The following is a 20,615-nucleotide window of genomic DNA, read 5'->3' as shown; positions in this document are numbered from 1 at the left end:
CGGGGCACCTGGGTGGCTCAGTGGGTTAAAGCCTCTGCCTTCGGCTCAGGTCATGATCCCAGGGTCCTGGGATCGAGTCCCGCATCGGGCTCTCTGCTGAGCAGGGAACCTGTTTCCCCCTCTCTCTCTGCCTGCCTCTCTGCCTACTTGTGATCTCTGTCTGTCAAATAAATTAAAAAAAAAAAAAAAAAAAGTCCGGATCTCAAGGGACTGTCAAGGCCTGCAAAAGTCCCCTGACCTCAGGACCCACCACTATGGTCAGTCCAGTCAGGAAAAAGCACTTCATCACTGACATTGCTTAGTGTTATCTGTGCATCATGATGATAAGTGCAAACATACCAGTCTAACAATTGCTTTTGAATTCTCTGTGGTGTCCTCACCATGCTGCCCGCCCTCCCCGTACACCACTTGACATTAATGGTGAGTCCCTACAAAGCAGAGCCCTTAGCAGGCGACTCCTCTGACTTGAACCGATCCAAAGATCAGTGAGGGAGTAACCAAGGGGGATTGAAGGGGGGAGCGAGAGCAGACATCCCTCACGCTGCAAACACGCACACCTCAGAAGGAAACCAGCCTCCTGGTAGCCTGGGAGGAGGAGGGAAGCTTGGAACTGAGTACAGGATTAAAGGCTTTAAATGGACAGAACTTACATCGTTAATATTAAAATTTAATAAATTACACAAGACTGGTTTCTATCCCCGCTTTCCTGAGGTGTAATTGACAAATACAGCTATACATATTTAAAGTGTACAAAATGAGACATTTCAATGAATACAAATGACTCAGATGTTACGGGGACGGACTGAGACATCCTTCAGGTCGCTCGCTGACAGAGGCGCACCTGCAGAAAAGAGGCTTGGGAGCAAACAGAAAAATAATACCATTCCTTTTTAGATTTTTTAAAAATTTATTTGTCAGAGAGAGACAGAGCACGAGCAGGAGGAGCGGCAGAGGGAGCAGCAGAGGGAGACGCAGGCTCCTACTGAGCAGAGAGCCTGACTTGGGGCTTGATCCCAAGACCCTGGGATCATGACCTGAGCCAAAGGCAAATGCTTAACCAGACATCCCGTGCCATTCTTTTTTAAAGAGCGAGTTGCATTTCCTCCAGTAAAGCAGCTATATTGGAGTTTTTTTCTGTAATAAAGCATATACACATTTTTTCTGGAGACCAGTTATATACTTTCAACATATTCTCAAAGGGTTCCTGAACCCAAAGAATATTCAAGAGCATAAGGACCTCACGAGGCTGGCTACCAACCACCCAGACGGTTAACTCAAATCACTCTTTCCCATGACACTCTTAGTAGCCCATGTTCAGCAGACATCTTCCCACCACTCTGTGACATTGGAAAAGTTACTAAACTTCTCTGTTCCTAAAGTCCCTGACTTGTAAATGAGGATAACAACCCCACCCACCTCACAGGGCTATTGTGAACATGGAATTAGTAAATGTACAGGAAGTGCTTAGAACTGGAGCAGGTACATACTCACTGCTACATAAGAGATGGCTGTTATTACTAGTATTTGTATTAATGTTATTTGCTGGATCTCTGGGGAACCTGGAGAATTTCTGCATGGATATCTGGCTCCCTTATGAGTGGCTCAACTAAGCGATGCCCATTTTGGAGAAGTGGTTTTGTTTTTTGTTTGTTTGTTTGTTTGTTTTTTCTAGAGCAAAGCCAATACTTAGAGCCAAAAACCGAGAAAAAAAAAATAGCCGAGGAGCTGAATCACTTGTCTCACCCAGACAGGGGAAACCCCACTCCCGCCATGCTCAGAACTGATCCAGGTGCCTCAGAATGCACTGGTTTCCTAAACTGGGGAAGTTGGGGACTCTGTTCCTGCCCTTTTACTTGACAGTGGCTTACTGTCTCTCTAATAAGGGGACAGCCCAGTCCCATTTCGCAATGCCAACTCACGCCCTCTGCTGGTCATAAGACAGCACACCGTCCTAGAGAGAAGACTGCCACATCATCCCTGCCATTCACTCAGCACCCTGGAAAGAACCTATGCCTCCAAAGGACATATGCCTCCAGTGACATCTGAGCTGATGTCACTGAGCTGTCCCTCACATGGAAACTTTCTCAAAGGGATAGAAGCAGGAGATGGAATGTCTGCACTTAAATCTGTACCTGCCTCCCGTGAGCTATGTTGGTTATTAATCCAGAGAAGTTGGAAGCCACGCCCCCCCCGTACCCTAAATGGCCTATGGAAGTGATGGGGTCCCAGTGGTGCTAAACGCTTGTACTTGCAATGCTGATGTTCGCAGTCGGTTGTGAAAGGACCAGATGAGAGAAGACAAGAAAACTAGCTCATTGAATCTCTTGCAAATGTGCTTCCGAAAAGCTGCCTTTGTGTCCAAAGTCAAACATTGGAACCAGGCCAGTTCATTGGCTGGTTCAGGAGGGAAAGCTTAGGGCAAGGATATCTGCCCTTGGGCAGGAATCACTCTTCCTACAGAGGCAGATCTGGCTTTCTGTCACCATCTCCGGAAGTCCACGCTCTGGGTAGAAATGCCAAAATGGGCACATACTTTGGGAATTTCCAGTCACTGAAGCTCTTGCTCAGTCCATGAAGTCTGTGCTGTTCTTTGTGTCTCCTTTGGTCAAGACTCTCCTGGTTATTTCACTTTCTCTTTTGATAGATCACAAGGGGGCAAATACAGTATTGCGCAACCAGTGGGGGAAGAAAGGCGTGGGAGTTTTCTGGTGGTTTGCTGAAGCTGGCTTGTTTGTACTCCTTGTATCCGCTGTCCCTAAAGTCCTTCTTCCTGGAAGTCAACTCATTATGAGCAACCACCTTGCATCTCTGAACCAAAGTTAAAAATAAATGTGACATGGGATCAGGCTTTGATGCGGGAGCTTAAACATGAATTAACTGCTCTCCTCAGAAGAGTCATCATTGATCTGTGCTTTCATGATTTAGTGGCAAGATCTAGGTCATTTTCGCTCCAGCAAAATCGCAGTTGAAGAGGTCTTTGAGCAAGTGATCTCGAGTCCCTTGCATGAGGCTCTACAAAATCTAATTTTCCAACCACATAATGCCAGGTGAATGTTTGCTCCTCCAAACAAAATCATTTGTAGCTGCTGCTGCTTTCCTTCTCCTTATTATGATGATGATGATAAGTTATGAAGATGATGATATGATGCTGCTGATGATGATAAAACTCACATGGCATACCTACCATTTTTATTTTTGCCTTGGGTGCTAGGAAACTCAGAGTTAAAGTTCACGCTCAAACTATTTTATCCACATTCCTGATAGAATATTTCCTACTTTGCTATAATCAGCTTCTAGTCTCTCTTGAAACTCCTCATTTTCACTGTATTTAAAATTATAAAAGCCCCCGCGTGTCCTTTTTTTATAAAGAGGCTGGATAAAATTAGTTAATTAAATCTGACTTTGGGGGTAAGGACCCATGTCACTTAAAAATAGAATTGAACACCTAATGTTCAGTGAAGCTTGGTGACTGCTATTGTTCAGAAAGAATTAGCTCAGGGTGGGGTTTGCATTACTGATTTGAATCTGTTTTCTTGGAGCTGATTTGAATTGATTGGTGAGGGTGAGGGACAGTCACTTCCTACACTCTTTTGTTTGAAAGGATTGTGTTTTGCATCACAGCCCAGGGCAGCAAGCAGGTGCAGAGGCTCAAAACAATCTTTTCTGCTCTTGGCAAAGCCCTTCTCAGAGCTACACACATCCATATTCTTATCTTTCAGCCAAACCTTGCTACAAGTAGCAGCTCTGAGAAAATCTCAATAGAACAAAAGGAGTCCAAGCCCTGGGAATTAAAAGAGGTCCACTTCTTAAAAACAATTGCCAACTAACAAAGTAGCAGAACAGCTGAAGTATTTGGACTGGGCTCAGGTTTGGCTACAGGGAGGTGGGACTGTTTCTGTTTCATGGAATAAGTAAACGCCAATGTGTTCACAGCGTTGTCTTAGGGCCCCATTATTTACAAAACCAATCAAGTGCAATTCAATCAGTTAGAACCCTCAGTTAATTGGAATCTCATCCACCCCATTCCTAAATGTAGATGCTCTGTTTTTAACCTAAAAGCCACATTGCAACAAGTTACATTTATGTCTGAGAGGTAACAAAAGTACCAATATCCAGGGAATGTCCTTGACTCAACCCAAGTTCTCACATGGCAAACAGCATGGATATACTGAGCCTGCGGGTGTTACAGCATCCTCAGTCCCTGTAGGAAAAAGCATTTTCTTTCATTATAATTTTAGGAAGGGTTCAAAAGTGTGTCGACCAAAATAGAGTGGGCTTCTATTCAATTAAACCAAAAAGGGCAAGATGTCATCACAATCTCTTCCATGAGCACTTTGGCCAAGCAAGCTTTGTGAAAACGCTTCCTTTCCAAATGCGGAAGGGTTCAAGTCCTTAAGGAAGTAATTACGTCCTTTTACTCGGTAACAGAAGTTACCAAGTATCGAGTATCGACTCTGTGTTTGGATGAAGGCAGACGGGTAAGATGTAGCACTGCTCTTTATCCCTGCAGAAGACAATCAGGGCTGAACCCACAATGCCCAGAAGACACTAGCAGCTCCAACCTCCTATACCAATGTTCACTGTGCACCTTCTATGTGCCAGGCTGGGAAAACAAACATGAATAAGGTGCTGTCCTGGCAGAGCCCACAGTCTAAAGGGACAGGCAGACAAACAAACAGACTCCTATCTTAGCAGGAAAGTGCTCTGACCAAGGTGGGTCCTGGTGTGGTATGAGCACCGAGTGGGGCTGTCCTCCTACCCAGCCTGCAACTGGGGGTCAGGAAGTCCTCTTGGAGGCAGAGACTGCGGACTGAGGCTTAAATGCACCCCAGCAAAGTGCTGAGGGGCATGAGCTCTGGAGGCAGGGGAGGTGGGTTCAAACCCTCTGTCTACCACTTTTTAACCATGTGGCCTTGGGCATGTTACTTAGCCTAACTTCTCCTTTCCTCATCCATAAAATAATAGCTGCACCCACCTCACAGTGTTGCTAAAGGCAGCCAGCACAGTGCCCAGCCCATAGTAGGAACTTGTAAACATCAGCTAGTCATACATTTGGCAAGGATTTAGTAAGTGCTATGCCAAATACTGTAATCTGTGCCTGGGACAGAATGGCAGGCAAGACACAGAAAAATCCCTGCCTTCTTGCTTGTATTGGTGTGGAGGACTCAGATGAAAAGGAAACAAATCAGGGAGCACACAGTCTGTTAGGAGGGGGTAAGTCTGCGAAGGAACACAAAGCAGGGCAGAGGGTTGGGAGTGCGAAGGGCTGTAGTTTTAAATCGGGGGATCAGGCAGGTTTTCATTGAGCAGATGAAAAATGAACAAGAAAACAGGGAGGCGAGGGAGCAAATCATGCTAGCAGGAGGAGGGACCATGCCAGCAGAAGGGACAGCAAGTGCAAAGGGCCTGTGTGGGATGGGCCTGGCTACATCAGAAAGAGCAAGGAGACCAATATGGTTGGAGCAGAGGACAGGGAGAGTACTCTCTAGGAGATGGTGTGAGAGGTCATGGGGGCCAGATCACACAAGGCTCATGGGCCATTTTAAGAACACTGGCTTTTCTCTGAAAAACACAAGGAGTCACTGGAAGGCCTTGAGCTGATGATCTGACTTATATTTTAAAAGAATCAACCTGGCCACTGAAGTCAAGAATAAATTATTAGGGAGAGGGATAAGGACCAAAGTGAGGAGAGGAGTTAGGAAGCTACTAAAATCATGCAGGTGACAGATGCTGGTGGCTCAGACGAAGGGGCAGCCGCAGAGGTGATAAGAAGTAGTCTGATTCTAGATATATTTTGCATGTAGAGCTAACAAGAAATGCTCATGAACTGATTAGATGTGAGGTATAAGAGAAAGAGAAGTAAGGAGCCTCCCCAAGGGTTTGGGCTTGAGCAACCAGAAGGGTGAAGGTGCTTGTAGCTGAGAAGGAGAACATAGTAGGCAGGTCAGGAGTGGGGAGATGAGGAAGTTGGATTCGAGAACATCCTTAGTGCTGAGGAGGAAATGCCATCCAGGCAAGTACAGTGTGCTGGAAGGCAAGTGAGGGGTGGAGGGAGGGAGGGGTTTGACCAACTGCTGCCATGGACCAGTTAAGAAAGGGACTGAGGACTAAGCATTGGATTTAGCAATAGGAGATCACTGATGACCTTCACGAATCCACCACTAATTATTAAAGGTCCCAGGCACTGTACCAGGCTGGGAAATTCTGGTCCTGGGATGCGAAAGATACTGGAAGGAAAAGCAAGCTCTTCACTTTGGCTTTTGCTGCCGTCTGAAGAGTCACAGCGGCGAACCTTATCCAGACCCACTAACCATAGATACTGAATGTCCCATTGCTGCTACCAACAAGTCCATTTGTGTGAACACAGACAGGTAGCTGCTGGGAGTTCAGAAGTAGATTCCAAGTTCCCAGCCAATGCACTGGCTCCTACAAGACATCCTGAACACCAACCAACCAACCAAAATAGCTCAGAAGCAAAGCAAAATAGTAGTGGAGAGGGAGCAGCAATGGCGTCACAAAAGTGTTAGAGACCTAATCCCTGTGACGTCCAGAAAGGAGCGATAAGAATCATTACATAAGTTCCTTTAGGGCAGGGCCACTCTGCTTCATGGCTGTACCCTGTGCCTGTCACCGAGCAGATGCACAATAAATATTTGCTTGGTGACTCACTGCCATGTGTCCTGCACGTGATCTCATCTAATACCACACCTTGCAACAGAACAGGGGCCAACGGGAGGCATACCAAAATGACAACTCAAACACACAGGCAGAGTACATTCTGGTGAATGTGGCCAACACAGAGGAGGAGAGGAACACACCACCTAACTCATTCTGAAGTTGTGATGGTATGGAAGAGGGGTAAGAGACTATCAAGTAATGACAACACTTGTCAAGTGTTGTGCACCTAACATTAGCCAGGCGCGATGCCACGTATCTGTAATTCCACCGCAACGCTCCAAGGTCGATCATACGATTCCCTCTTCTACAGATAAGAAAAATGAGGCTGAATGAGACAAAGTTACTGATTCTAGACCAATGCACTGAACTCTGGCTGTACCTCAGAGTACCTGGAAAAATTATAAGACCGTTAAAGTAGAAGACAGACTATCATACAGGAAGAAGCCAAATAAAATTAAACCCTTAAAGGGTGCCTGGGTGGCTCAGTTGGTTAAGTGTCTGCCTTGGGCTCAGGTCATGATCCCAGGGTTCTATTATCGAGCCCCACGTCGGGTTCCCTGATCGTTGGGGAGTCTACTTCTCCCTCTCCCTCTGCAGCTCTCCCACTGCCACTCACGCTCTCTCTCTCTCTCTCTCGCTCACTCTTTTTCTCAAAAAAATAAATCTTTAAAAAATAAATAAATAAATAAATAAATAATTTTATATATGTTTATAGTATATTTAAAAGTTATATGAATATTAAATAAATTTTTAAAATTTACATCATTTAAAACATTCAGGAGGTTTTATTTATTCTAATGTTGCTATTTATTGCTGAAAACAATTTTCACTGTATTGTCTTGTTGGCCTAGAGAAGCTTAGATAAAATGAATTAAATATTTTGAAATGAGGTGGTTGGCCATAATTACATGAAGAACGGGACTTTTCTAGGAAGTAGATAATGGTTTTATTTTTTTGCCTGTGGTGCCAGGATAAAATAATATTTTCACCACCAAATTTGTTTTTTTTTTTTTCAATCTGAAGTTATCCTAGGATTCTTCCAACCTTAGACAGGAGGATATTGAGCACACTGGTTGTTGTTTTTTTTAAAGATTGATTATTTACTTATTTATTTATTAGAGACAGAGGGAGAGAGAGCACAAGCAGGAGTTGGAACAGAGGGAGGTGGAGGAACAGACTCCCTGCTGGGCTTGATTCCATGACCCTGAGTTCATGGCCTGAGTCAAAGGCAGACAGACACTTAACCAACTGAGCCACCCACGTGTCCCAAGCGCACTGTTCTAATATAATATAAATTCGAATCTTAAAAATATTTACCCGTGTGAGAGGCACCTGGGTGGCATTGTGGGCTGAGCCTCCAATCCTTGGTTTCAGCTCAGGTCATATTCTCAGGGTCCTGAGCATGATCCCTGCATTGGGCTCTGTACATGGCCTGGAGTTGGCTTGAGATTTTCTCTCTCTATCTCCCTCCGCCTCTCCTACTTGTGTTCTCTCTCACTCTAAAAAAAAAAAAAAGAAAGAAAGAAAAGAAAATATCTACTTGTGTATTTATAAAATTTCCTTTCTTTTTTTAAAAGATGTTATTTATTTATTTGAGAGAGAGAGGTATCACGAGCAGGGGGGCAGGCTCCCTGCTGAGCAGGGAGCCTGACATGGGGATAGATCCCAGGACCCTGGAATCATGATCCAAGCTGAAGGCAGACACCTAACTGACAGAGCTACCCAGGCGCCCCTATAAAATTTATTTTCAATTCATTTCTTGTATAGTACTTTATACTTATACTTCCAATAGCAGTTTGCTATTGGAAAAAATAATAGTACTTAAAAGGGCAAGAATCCCATTTTTGAATTTTAAAGATTTTATTTTAGTTTTTTTGTTTTTTGTTTTTTGTTTTTAGATTTTATTTATTCGACAGAGAAAGACACAGTGGGAGAAGGAATACAAGCAGGGGGAGGGGCAGAGGGAGAGGAAGAAGCAGACCCCCCGCTGAGCAGGGAGCCAGATATGGGGACTCCAGCCCAAGACCCTGGGATCATGGCCTGAGCCCAAGGCAGAGGCTTAACCCACTGAACCACCCAGGCGCCCCGATTTTATTTATTTTAGAGAGAGAGAAAGCACACGAGAGCAGGGGGAGGAGCAGGGGTGGGGCGGTGGGGGGGGGTGAAGAATCTCAAGCAGAGTCTGCACTGAGCGGGGAGCCTGATGCAGGGCCGGATCTCATGACCCTGAGATCAAGACCTAACTCACCCAGGTGCCCTTCATTTTTGAATTTTTATAAAAGCTTAGGAATGTGGAATGTTCTTCGATCTGCCTGTTTGTGTCCGTTTAATACATATTGTCTTAATGAATTGGAAAATATTTCTAAAAATATGAAGAAAATAAAATCACCTTTAAAAAATATCAGTAGCAGGCCTCTACCTACAAATTTCCATTGAACTGGTCTTGGGTGGGACCCAAGCCTCAGAGTTCTGAAGCCCCTCCCTCTAGGTGATTCTAGTGTGTAGCCAGGAATAAAAACATTTGCAAGTAATATGGGGTAGCAAGGAACTCCTAAGCCTAGAGTCCATTGCCCTAGTCCCTGCATGAGAACGTATGTTATTACACCATAATTCTAAAGTTGTTTTTGTGGAGGCCAAGAAAAACAAGGCTGTACCCACCTCGAGTCTAGCCCTGACATAAGTGTAGCCGTCTTGATGTTCCAGATTATCACAAAATATTTCTTGGGTTCTGACCTACTCAGGTCAGCACTTTAAACAGTCCCTCTCTCCTTTAATGATTGATTTAAATCCCTGGACTGGAAAAGGGTTTTTTGTCAAATAGCAAAAAAACTTATTTGAGCTTCATTTTCTTTTTGTAACACTAATCATGTTTTGCTATTTTCTCCCATGTCTCCTCACCTGACTTCAACTCCTTTGCTGTCATAACTTCCACAGATGATCCTTTCCACTTGGGAAGATCACCTGAGCAGTCTCCCCTGGACTCAGCTGCCTCTGTCTTTCATAACTCCCCTACACATTCCCCAACTGACCAGTGTTGACCCGAGTAGGTAGGGACAACTCTACGCCCCTATTCAGCAGGAAGAAGTTACAGAAGATGAGACCTTCCACCTTCAACAACCTTAAAGATTTAAGGGTCAAAATTGTTCAGGGGGGAATGATGTGGGAAACAGAGGCAGAAGAAAATCATTAAAATTCTTTACCTACTGACAAGTCCTTGAAACAGACAGAGTGGCTCTCCCCTGGGGACTCAACTGCCCTCACCTTGAGGTTTTGCTAAGGACAATCCTAGCCTGACCGACCCCCTACTCCAACAGGTCCAACCAGGATCCTGTAAGTCTACTTTAATAATTCCTTTAGGAAACTTTATCTCTAAACCTCCAAGATAGTGTCAGCAATTATTCCCAAGCATATGACCCACTGATATACATCTAAAGGGTCTCATGAGAAGATTTTTATTACTGGTAATAAATAACCTTTCTCCCAACAATAGCTAGCCCCTCAAGGTCCTGGAGACCTTGCTTCCAAAATTCCTTAGAGACTTACATCATCCCTAATCCCCTTTGTCCTCACCCACTGCCGAGTCCACCCCCACTCTGCCTTTAAAAACTCTGACTGTAATCCGGTTCGGGGTCCAAGTCCCTACTCCGCTGTGTCGGGTATACTTGGGCCCAAGCTTAAGCTTGTTAAATAAACCCTTGTGTGATTGCACCGGTGTTGGCTCCTTGGTGGTCTCTTGGACGCGAAAACTCGGGTACAACAGTTTTGTGTGTGATTACCCCCGATAAGAGGCACTCCACAGGGATAGGACTGGTGCCTGTTAGAATGTAGTAGGGTTCTGTCTATGCTAAACAGGTGTCCGATAAGCAAATTTTTGTTCATGAAGACTTCCTCTGGGCTTGTCTTCAAATACCTGGCCACATTAGAAGGATCACAACCATCTGTAAGCATTACATGACAATGATCACAAGGAACGGTGGGGAGAAGTAGGGAGAACATCCTACCAGGCTATGGACACAGAGGGCTCCAGTAACAGTAACAACTCAAAATTCCCTACCCCTTGTTCTGTATGCGCATATATTTCCGGAAGCTCCCTGGAGATTTTTCCTGTGTGCCCATGGTTAAATCCTTTCCAGCTGAGCCCTGGCTTCTTCACAGAGCTGTCACAGGGCACTGCCAAGGCCACCAGATATCACCACCACCTCCTGTCATAGCCAAGACCCAGGAACCCCGGAAGTACTAAAGTGGCAGGGTTTTCTGGTGCAAAGAGGAAAAGAATGCCTCTTTGCATTAACCCCTCTTTGCCTTACACTCCTTTGAGAGGGGGTCCCTAAGCAGTTCAAGGGAAACTGGGCAGGTGTGCAAATTTGAGAGATCATCAGAGTCCCTGCGCTATTTCCCTGCCTCAGTCATTCTTAAGGGCTCCTTCCTACCCATTCGTCACCTGTGGCTGTATCATTTTCACTTAGAACAAGTTCTCGGGGAGGTTCCATCCTTTGTGTAAATAGAGTTCTGGAAAGTCATCCCGTTTGGTCTTCGAACATATCTGAACCCCGGGCTGGATTTCAGCCGGTATCACCACTCAAGTCACAGTCAGTATACGCCAGTAACAGCTGTTGATACCTAGAGGGCAAGCAAGGTGCCTCCAGAATCTTAAGAGGCCCCTCCATGAGGCAAACTAATCAAATTGACACTTAATGGAAGGGATTGGCCATCTGTAAAAGCAATTCATTGACTGTATACTCCTTTCCCCAACCACCATCAGAATGTTAAGCATTGCAAAAGCAGGAATTTTGTCTGTTTTATTCACTAATAGATTCCCACGACCTAGGACAGTTCTTGCACATAGTTGATATTTAACAGTCATTGATCTTATTGAATAAATCCAATTAAGAAATATTTACTGAGTGTCTCTTAGGTACCAGGCACAGTGCTAAGCTCTGGAGATACAATAAAGAGCAAAACAGACATGATCTCTGCCTTCCTGGAGCTCACAGATCAGCAGGAAAGACTGACATTAACTGAATAATCCCATAAATAAAATGGCTACTAGTTTCTGGGCCTGGAAGGAGAACTACATGGTGCTGGGGAGCTTATAACCCAGTTGTAGAGAATTGGTCCTGGACATCGGGGAAGGGTGCCCAAAAGGGAATGGGTGACTGAACTGAGTGCTGAGGATTTAAAGTGGTTAACTAGGTGAGGAGGGGGGAGAATGGGCCTTCTAAGCATCTGGCAACCATGTACAAAGATCATGGGAGAGGAAGAAGCTTGGCATGGATAAGAAACTACAGAAAGGTAGATGTGCCTGAAGGTAGTGAGTCAGGCGAGGAGAGAGGAAGGCAATGAGTCTCAGGGTCATGCAAGGTGGCTGGCAGGAGGTTGCTTCTTCTTAAGAGCAAAGGGAAGCCATTAGAGGTTGGCTCTACCTTTTTAACCACCGGATGCACAGCAAACAGAATAAACACTCAAACACACTTGTGTATTGAAAATGCCCTTACACTTTGCTGATGGGAATGTAAACTGATCCAACTTTTACACAGGGCAATTTCGCCATATTGGTTCAAAATTACGAAGGTATTTTCACCAAGCAATTCCCTTCTAGGAACTTATCTTACAGATCGACTTGCCCATGTATGCGATGGCATTTATCCAGGGTTAGTCACTGCAGTGTTACCTGTAATAGCAGGAGACTGGAAGCAGACCAGGAGTCTCTCAATAGGAGATCACAAAAAGTCATGATGTCTCCACACAGTGGACTAAAACCAACCATAAAAAAGAATAATGAGGATTTTTATGCAATTTTTGAAAAAATTGCAAGATTATTAAGTTTTTTAAAAATGAAGGTTCAGGATTGAGTTTATAAATGACTAACATTTATGTGAATAAAAAAAAAAAGGTCCAGGAAAAAAAATGGGTATAGCTTTTCTGTGTCCAGTATTTCTCTGGAAGGAGGTGTAAGAAACCGGTACTACCCAGGCCTTGTGTAGGGGAATGGATTGGAGAGGGTTTTTACAGTGTACCTCTTTAATTTTGAACCATGCAAATATCTTACCTATTCTACAACTTTAAAAATGTACATGATAATTATTAATTGATTAAATGAATTAGAAATTAATTCATTGGGGCACTTGGGTGGCTCAGTGGGTTAAAGCTCAGGTTGTAATCCCGGGGTCCTGGGATCGAGCCTCACATCAGGCTCTCTGCTCAGCAGGGATAAATCTTTATATATATATATATATCTTTATATATATATATATCTTTATATATATCTTTATATATTTATATATATAATTTGTATATATTATATATATAAATATATAAAGATATATCTTTAATAAAGATATATATATATCTTTATATATAAATATAATATAAATATATGTAATCTTTAATATAATAAAATCTTTAAAATTTTTTAAGAAATAAAATCTTTAAAAAAAAGAAAGAAATGCCTTCCAATCAGTACTACCCTGTACTATTAGAGGAAAAGGAGTTAGGGAATCCTGGCTCCCGCCCCACTCCCTGATTCCCAGCATGATCCTCAAAAGGAACCCACCAACAGAGGAATCCTTGGGGCCTTTGGAGCAGGCAGTGAGGTGAAAATGTTTATTTCATTCAACTGGCATCAGGGCCCCCCTCTTTGCCCCTGAAACCAGTGTCTTGCGGCCCCACAGAGACACATTCGTTTGGGGCTTTCTCGAGCTTGTTTAATTAGGTTCTTTGCTGAAAAGCTGCACCATTTGTTTCTGAAGTGGCAACTGGCCTCCAGAGATGTGATCTCCTCTCCACAAGAACTTTTATTAAAAAGGCTGATATTCATGCCGTGCTTTTCTGCAAAAATAATAAGCAACCAAAAGTATTTGAGGTATCAGGGAAAGCAGCACAAAGGGGGTAAGGCCAGAATGTCTTGAGCTCCCCATTTGCCACAACCCAAAGAGCTGGTCTGTGAGTCCTGATTAAATTCCAGTGGTTGACAGCACAGGTTCATGTCTCGGACCATTCAATTTCATCACCCTGGCTTGATAAGGAAGATGAAAGGGAGACCAAGGGGTTCGCCTCCAGAAGGAGTTCCCTGTTTCTCTGGTGTTAATGAAGGAAAGCAGCTGCAAGCTCTGCCCTGGAGTCCCCTCTGGCAAGTTAAGACATGGACCAGACAGGTGGATCGGGGAGGGGAGGGATCAGGGAAGGAGAAGAGAAAAGAATGAGAACAAGGTGGAGTAGGGATCTCGGATTCTCCGTCTCTGTTTGTGTTGTAATGTGGTTATTTCTCTAACAACCCTACAGAGAAAGATTACTGTCCTTTGCCCTACCCCGTTCTACAAAGGAGGAAGCTGGGGCTCAGAAAAGTGCAGTACCTTGCCTAAGGTCTCACAACTAGCCAAGTGCCCAGGTCGGGATATGAGCCCAAACCTCTCTGATGCCATGCTCTTGCTTTTGGGGTGATGTTAATATATCAGAAGTACCCTCTTTTAAAATCAGAAATGAACTACCTTTAAAAACCTATGCCATTTTGGGGCTGCCTGGGTGGCTCAGTTGGTTGAGCATCTGACTCTTGATTTCAGCTCAGGTCATGATCTGAGTGGGGAGATGGAGCCCTGTGTTGGGCTCTACGATCAGCAGGCAGTCTGCTTGAGATTCTCTCTCCCTCTCCCCTGCACTGCACCCCTACCCCGGCTCATGCTCTCCCTGTCTGTCTCTAAAATAAATACACAAATCTTTAAAAAAAAAAAACTGTGCCATTTTTCTTTTCAATATTGCATCTCAAAACAATATTTGGCATCTATAAATTACTTCTATTCCAAAAACAAAGATGACAAATTCTTCCTTTTTTTCCCCCTTTCCTTCTCAATATGAGCTGAATGGGGAGCTCAAGTCCTTTTAACAGTCAAAAAGACAAAGAGGAGGCCAATGGTGTGCCGAGCAACATGGCTACCTTTTATTGTGACTACTGTGATCCATACCTCACCCTGGACTTTCTGTCTGTGAGGAAGACATGCTGCCGCCGTAGAAACACAAAGAGAAGGAGAAAGCCTACTATCAGAAATGGATGGAAGAGCAGGCTCAGAGCCTGATCAACAAAACAACTGCTGCATTACCACAAGGAAGGGCTCCCCCTCCACCATTCTCTGCTCCTCCTCCTGCAGGGGCAATGATCCCACCTCCTTGCCCTGGTAGGATGCCAGCACCTGCTATGGGAGGCCCTCCTCCTGCTGGGATGATGCCAGTGGGACTAGCTCCTGGAATGAGACTGCCTATGGGAGGCCACATGCCATTGATACCTGGGCCCCCAATGATGAGACTGTCCCATGATGGTGCCAAGTTGGCCAGGAATGACTTGACCAGACAGATAAGGAGAGAAGGGGGCCTCTTTAAATCCATTTTATATTATTTGTTCTACTTCCCCAGGAGACCACGGTGCAATGACTCTGAGTGTTTCCTAACAGCATGACAAGGAAGACTTGCCTCCCCTTCCTATCAGTGAGAGAATGGTTTTGGCAGGGCAGTAGTGGGACAATAAAAAAAAAAAAAAATTCATTTGCATTATGAAATGTGAAAATAAAATTGTCAACTGTTTTACTTAAAAAAAAAAAAAAAAGACAAAAAGGAAATAACCAGGAGCCCCAGTGCAGCCAGAGCCCCTCCTAAGGCAGAATTCTGCTGCTCGGGATACTTGGGCCATTCCAAATGGCAAAAGCTTTCCATGGGGACATTTGGAGTCAAGATGAGGATACCTTCCATGGTGGGACTTTCCATAAAGTGTTTCTTTTACCTCTTCTGAAGACCAAACCCAGAAACACAACCTCATATTACCAGTGTATGGACTTAGGTTAGATATAAGCAAGAACGTTCTGACAAGTGATGGATGTTGGTTCATAAAATGGGTGATGAAGAAAAGACAGGCTAGGAATAAGTTGGCAAGATACTAGACATATAATCCAAACTCGGGATTGTGGTTGCTTTGATTTCTTGACTATCTCTCACCATCTCCTGCAAACACTCTGCCACCTGGTCTGAGTCCCATCACAGCCCTGCATCTCTTTAATGCCTCTGAGCCTTTGCTCTTGCTGATCCCTCCACCTGAAATGCCTTTCCCGTTCTCTGACTGTCCTAATTCTGTTTACTTTTCAAGGTCTAGCTCAAGTTCCTGGATCTGCTTAAAGCTTTTTCTGTCCACTCCAACCCATATGCCTCTACGCTGCTTGGAATTCTAGATAGTCTAGAGCTTAGTCATGATCATCTGGCTATAGAGGATAGCTGGTCCCTGCATCAGGTGGGAGAGAGGGAAAGGCTTATGGGCAGCAGAAGCAGCAACTGCCACAGGTGTCCACTTTGCTGAGAGCCTGCCGCACCACCCACCTGGCAACTGGCCACTCTGCTGAGAGCCACAACATACAACCCTCAGACCGTCATTTGCATTCTCTGGTCCCCTTTCCTGGGGCAAGAGTGCCCTGAAAGCACATGCAGCTATCTGCCAACTAAATTTCCCAAATCACACTTAATTATGAAGCTGATGTTCTGGGACAAGCCAGTTGTATGTTGATTTGGAGCACAGCCCTCATATAGAGTTGTGTCACCATAGGAAGGATGCTCTGGAACTTAAGTTTGCATTTCATCCTCATAACAAGTCCATAAAGCCCATTTCATAGGTAAGAAAACTGAGGATTGGGCAGGGAGAATGGTTGGCAGCAGCTTACGTGGCTAGAAGAGAGCATGAATGGCACTAGCGGCAAACCTCTCAGACTGTGGCCCCGGGGTACTTTTCAACTACTGAGATGGGTACATGTGGACATGACCCAGGTTGTCAGCTGACAAATGACTAGCTGCCAATCGACGTCAGTACCAGTTAAACTTCAGACTCTGATCATGATATAGAAACCCTCCTTCTTACTCATGTCTTGGTCTTGCGTTTGCATTCTACCATCCACAGACCTGATACAGGAGTATCTGGGTCACCTCCAGCATCTGCTGCAGTTCACACCAAAGGCAAGAGACAGATGGGCTCGGCAATGGAGTTCTCTGTGTGATGTGCCTCCTGCCATTTCAGATGAGCTGAGAAATCCCAAAGTTGCCTGTCCCCTGGCCCCCTTGGATTATCTCCAACCTGCCCTCCTTCAGCTCCTTCTCTGCCAGACCCTGAGAACTTGGCTCCGGAATGCTCCACAAAGTACTACCTCCATTCTCTGGTCTTCCCAGAACCTGACTCTTGGGTTTCTCTCACTGACTTCGGCTTTGTCTTGCCTCCTGGTACTGGAAAATAGGGGTGGATTAGAACGGGACTTTTTGTAAATTAATTAATGTTTGTAAGGTGCTTAGAACAATGACTGGCATTGTAAGTACAATGTAAGTGTTTGCTATCATCTTCAGCCCCACTATCCTAATGATCATCTACTACCTGCTTAGTATAACACATTCTGACCACTTAAGCCAGCCTTCCCAATGCCTTGGGATAAAGTCCCAAATCCATAGCATAGCTCTTGTTAGGCTCTCCAAGGTCATCTCCTATGACTCTCTCCCTTGTGATCCAAGATACCTGGACCTCCTTTAAGCTTACAAATATGCCAAGCTCTCTAGACCTTGGCCCAGCTGTATGCTCCACTGAAGTGCTCTTTGTTTCCTATCCCCCTCACCTTCCAACCCCCACCCCCCACAAATCTGTCTTTCCATTCTCAGCTGGACTGTAAGCCTCATGAGAATAGGGGCCAAACACATTTAGTATCCTCAGTGCCCAACACAATGTTCTCAATGAACAGAAGCTCAAAAACCTACTAAATTCCATTGAATTGAATCAAAATGGACTGAAAAATGATGACATTGATGTCAGTGAAAGCAATGACCTTAAAGCTTAGTATGCTATTATTTATTTACTATACACCATGACCAATTCAAAACCAAATTCAGTAATAAAAAGATGACGAAAAGAGGAAACAAGATAACATAATCAATGGTTTCTTGTCCAACAGCATCTACAACTATTGCTATCCTAAAAGAAGACAATCATTAAAGTTGAAAGGAGGAGATGAGGCTCGAGGCATTAGGGATCAATGCCAACAGGCAAGTTACTCATCCCTGACTAGTCAACCCAGAGGGTGAACTTTGCCCTGTGCACAAGCATATTGCCTGGCACTACTGGTGATGTCATTTGAGGACTTCTGAGAATGTCCTTGCTAACCCAAACAAATCTGAAATGACCACCAAGGGAAGTAAATGTAGTAACAGCTCACCTGCCTTCTCCCAATGACAGTTTCTGTCTACCAGGACCCAAGGTTCAACTAACTTCCAGTCAACAAGGACCTAGCAAATCCCTCTCTCTGCCCGAAACAGTTCACTGAGTAACTGCAGGTTCCACGATGAGCACTGGAGGGCTTGCCCCACTTGATCCATCAGGGCTTGGTCATTCTTCCCAGTTTTCAACACTGAGAGCTTTTTACCCACTGTGGGGCATGAAGAAGTCATCAAGAGAAGCCTGGTAGAAAAATTCAACTTCAGATACCACTGAAGGGAAAAGACAATTACTCCTTTCAACTGAGATAATCAAAAAGGTGAGAATTTTCTAGAAATCGGTGGTATTTAAGTGGTACCCTCCAGACACACTGATTTGTTTGGTTTTATCCTGGCATTTGATGTCTCCTTGGCAGTTTTATTGAGATATATTTCATATACCACACAATTCACACATTTAAACTGTGTAATTCTGGGGTACCTGGGTGGCTCAGTCATTAAACGTCTGCCTTTGGCTCAGGTCGTGATCCCAAGGTCCTGGGATTGAGCCCCACATTGGGGTCCCTCCTCAGCGGGAACACTGCTTCTTCCTCTCCCCCTCCCCCTGTTTGTGTTCCCTCTCTCATTGTGTCTCTCTCTGTCAAAAAAATAAATATAATATTTTAAAAGTAAAAAATAAAAAAAATAAACTGTACAATTCAGTAGTTTGCTTGTTTTGTTTTGTTTTAAGTAGGCTCCACACCCAGCGTGGAGCCCAACAAGGGCCTTGAACTCACGACCCTAAGATCAAGACCTGAGCTGACATCAAGAGTCAGACACTTAACCAACTGAGCCACCCAGGTGCCCCCAATTCGGTCAGTTTTAATGTATTCACAGAGCTGTATAGCCATCACCCTGACCTAATTTTAAACTGTTTTCATCACTCCAAGAAGAAACCCTGTACTAGTGAGCAGTCACTCCCTTCCAGAGAACACCTGTCCCTCTCAGCCCTGGGCTAACCTACTTCCTGTCTCCATAGATTCTCCTGTTATGGACATTTCATATAAATGGAATCATACAATATATTCTTGTCTTTTGTGACTGACTTCTTATACTTAGCACAGTGTTTTCAAGGTATATCCATTTTGTAGGATGTATGAGTACTTCATGTTTTTTATTACCACATAATATTCTACTGCATGACTACACTACGTTTTATCCATCTGTTTATCGGTTGATGGACATTAGGCTGCTTTCCCCACCCCCCTTTTTGGCTATTATAAATTAAGCCACGAACATTTGTGTACAGGTTTTTTCTGTGAACATATGTCATTCCCCTTGGGTATATATACACAGATTTATATACCGAATTGCTGGGTCATATGCTAACTCTATACTTAACATTTTGAGAAACTTCCGAACTGTTTTCCAAAGCAGCTGCACCATTTTACATTCCCACCAGCAGTGTCTAAGGGTTGCACGTTCCTCCCGCAGTGGTTTCTGATGTAGCCAAGTATGCAAGGGAAAGACAGAGCATCCTGAGCCAAAGCTAGCATGAAATCAACACCGCAGCCAAGATGAAGAAAGGGCTGAGAATGTTCCTTTACCTCCACACCTGGAGGTTGGAAGCTGAGGCTGATGTAGCAAGTTGGCCCCTTGGACAAATCCTCTTATCTCTCCAATTTGAGAATTTTAAGGATTTATGGTAAGGGGAAGGTGGCAATGTCAGAAAAAAAACATCTTTTCAAAGTGATTCACCATTTTCCAGCCAGACTCGTTAGCAACAAATGTGTGTGTAAAAGCAGGCTAATGTCTATAAATAGGAAAATTTTAGGGGCGAAAAACTTTTTCCTTGAAAAGGTTATGAAAAAGACTTCTAGATTCCTAGGGGTCATCATGGGTGCCTAAAACGAAATCTCTCTACACATTTCCAGAAACCACATAGATCAGAAAAGGGAGTAAATTAAACCATCCACAATCTCACCTAGATGGAGACATAGGTGTAATTTTTGCTACATACGAGGTGCTCAGTGTCTGTCCAATCAGTGAACTAGTGAATACATAAATGAATGGCAACACTACAGAGGAAATGAACGTATGAAGGATGGTTAACATGACAGAGGACAGATCCAACCAGTTTTCCACAAGAAAATGGGGTTCTGTGAATAAAGAAGTTTATTTAGCTCACATCTCAAATAACTGTGTGCTTTTCCTCCAGACAACTGTCCTACTTATGTGCGCAGTACAGGTGCTGTACGTATGTTGCTTTTCAGCTCATTGCACAGAATATTTTTACACTCAAGTGTTGAGACTTAACAAAATTAAGCATTTTGCTGTTTCATCAGGGACGTTCATGAGTAAGCCGGTGGTGATAATCCCTATCTTGATTCATGCTTAGGCACCAGCAGTTTTACTCATCATTGCTTCTGTGCCATCACTGCAAATGTTCACAGACTGGCAAAGACAGTGTCTTAGTATTATTATGAATGTAGTTTTGACTTTGAGGATCCCATCAGAGGGTTTGGGGGATTCCCAGGAGGCCATGGACCACACCTGAAAATCAATACTCCAGATATAATCTGAATAAAGCAGAATACAAGAAGGATTTTCACCTCCTTTCTTCTTGATCCCATGTCTTTCTTAATTTGGCCTACGACTGCATTCATTTTTCAAGGAACCAGTGTCATCTGATTGGTCTGCATTCAGCAGGTAACGTGAAAAAAATCTTGGAAGGTGTAATG

The 20,615-nt window shown here is 44.1% G+C and overlaps 1 pseudogene across 1 annotated transcript; it reads left to right on the top strand.

Moving 5' to 3' along the window:
* The first annotated feature begins 14,600 nt into the window (after positions 1-14,600).
* LOC308357045 (U1 small nuclear ribonucleoprotein C-like) lies at positions 14,601-15,014 on the top strand (annotated as a pseudogene). The gene has a single exon. The product of its transcript is annotated as a U1 small nuclear ribonucleoprotein C-like (transcript).
* Positions 15,015-20,615: the final 5,601 nt, after the last annotated feature.

This window comes from Martes martes (assembly GCF_963455335.1).
Source record: "Martes martes genome assembly, chromosome: 16".
Taxonomy (NCBI): domain Eukaryota; kingdom Metazoa; phylum Chordata; class Mammalia; order Carnivora; family Mustelidae; genus Martes; species Martes martes.
Note: the sequence above shows the minus strand (reverse complement) of the source record. Positions and strands in the feature narration are given on the sequence as shown.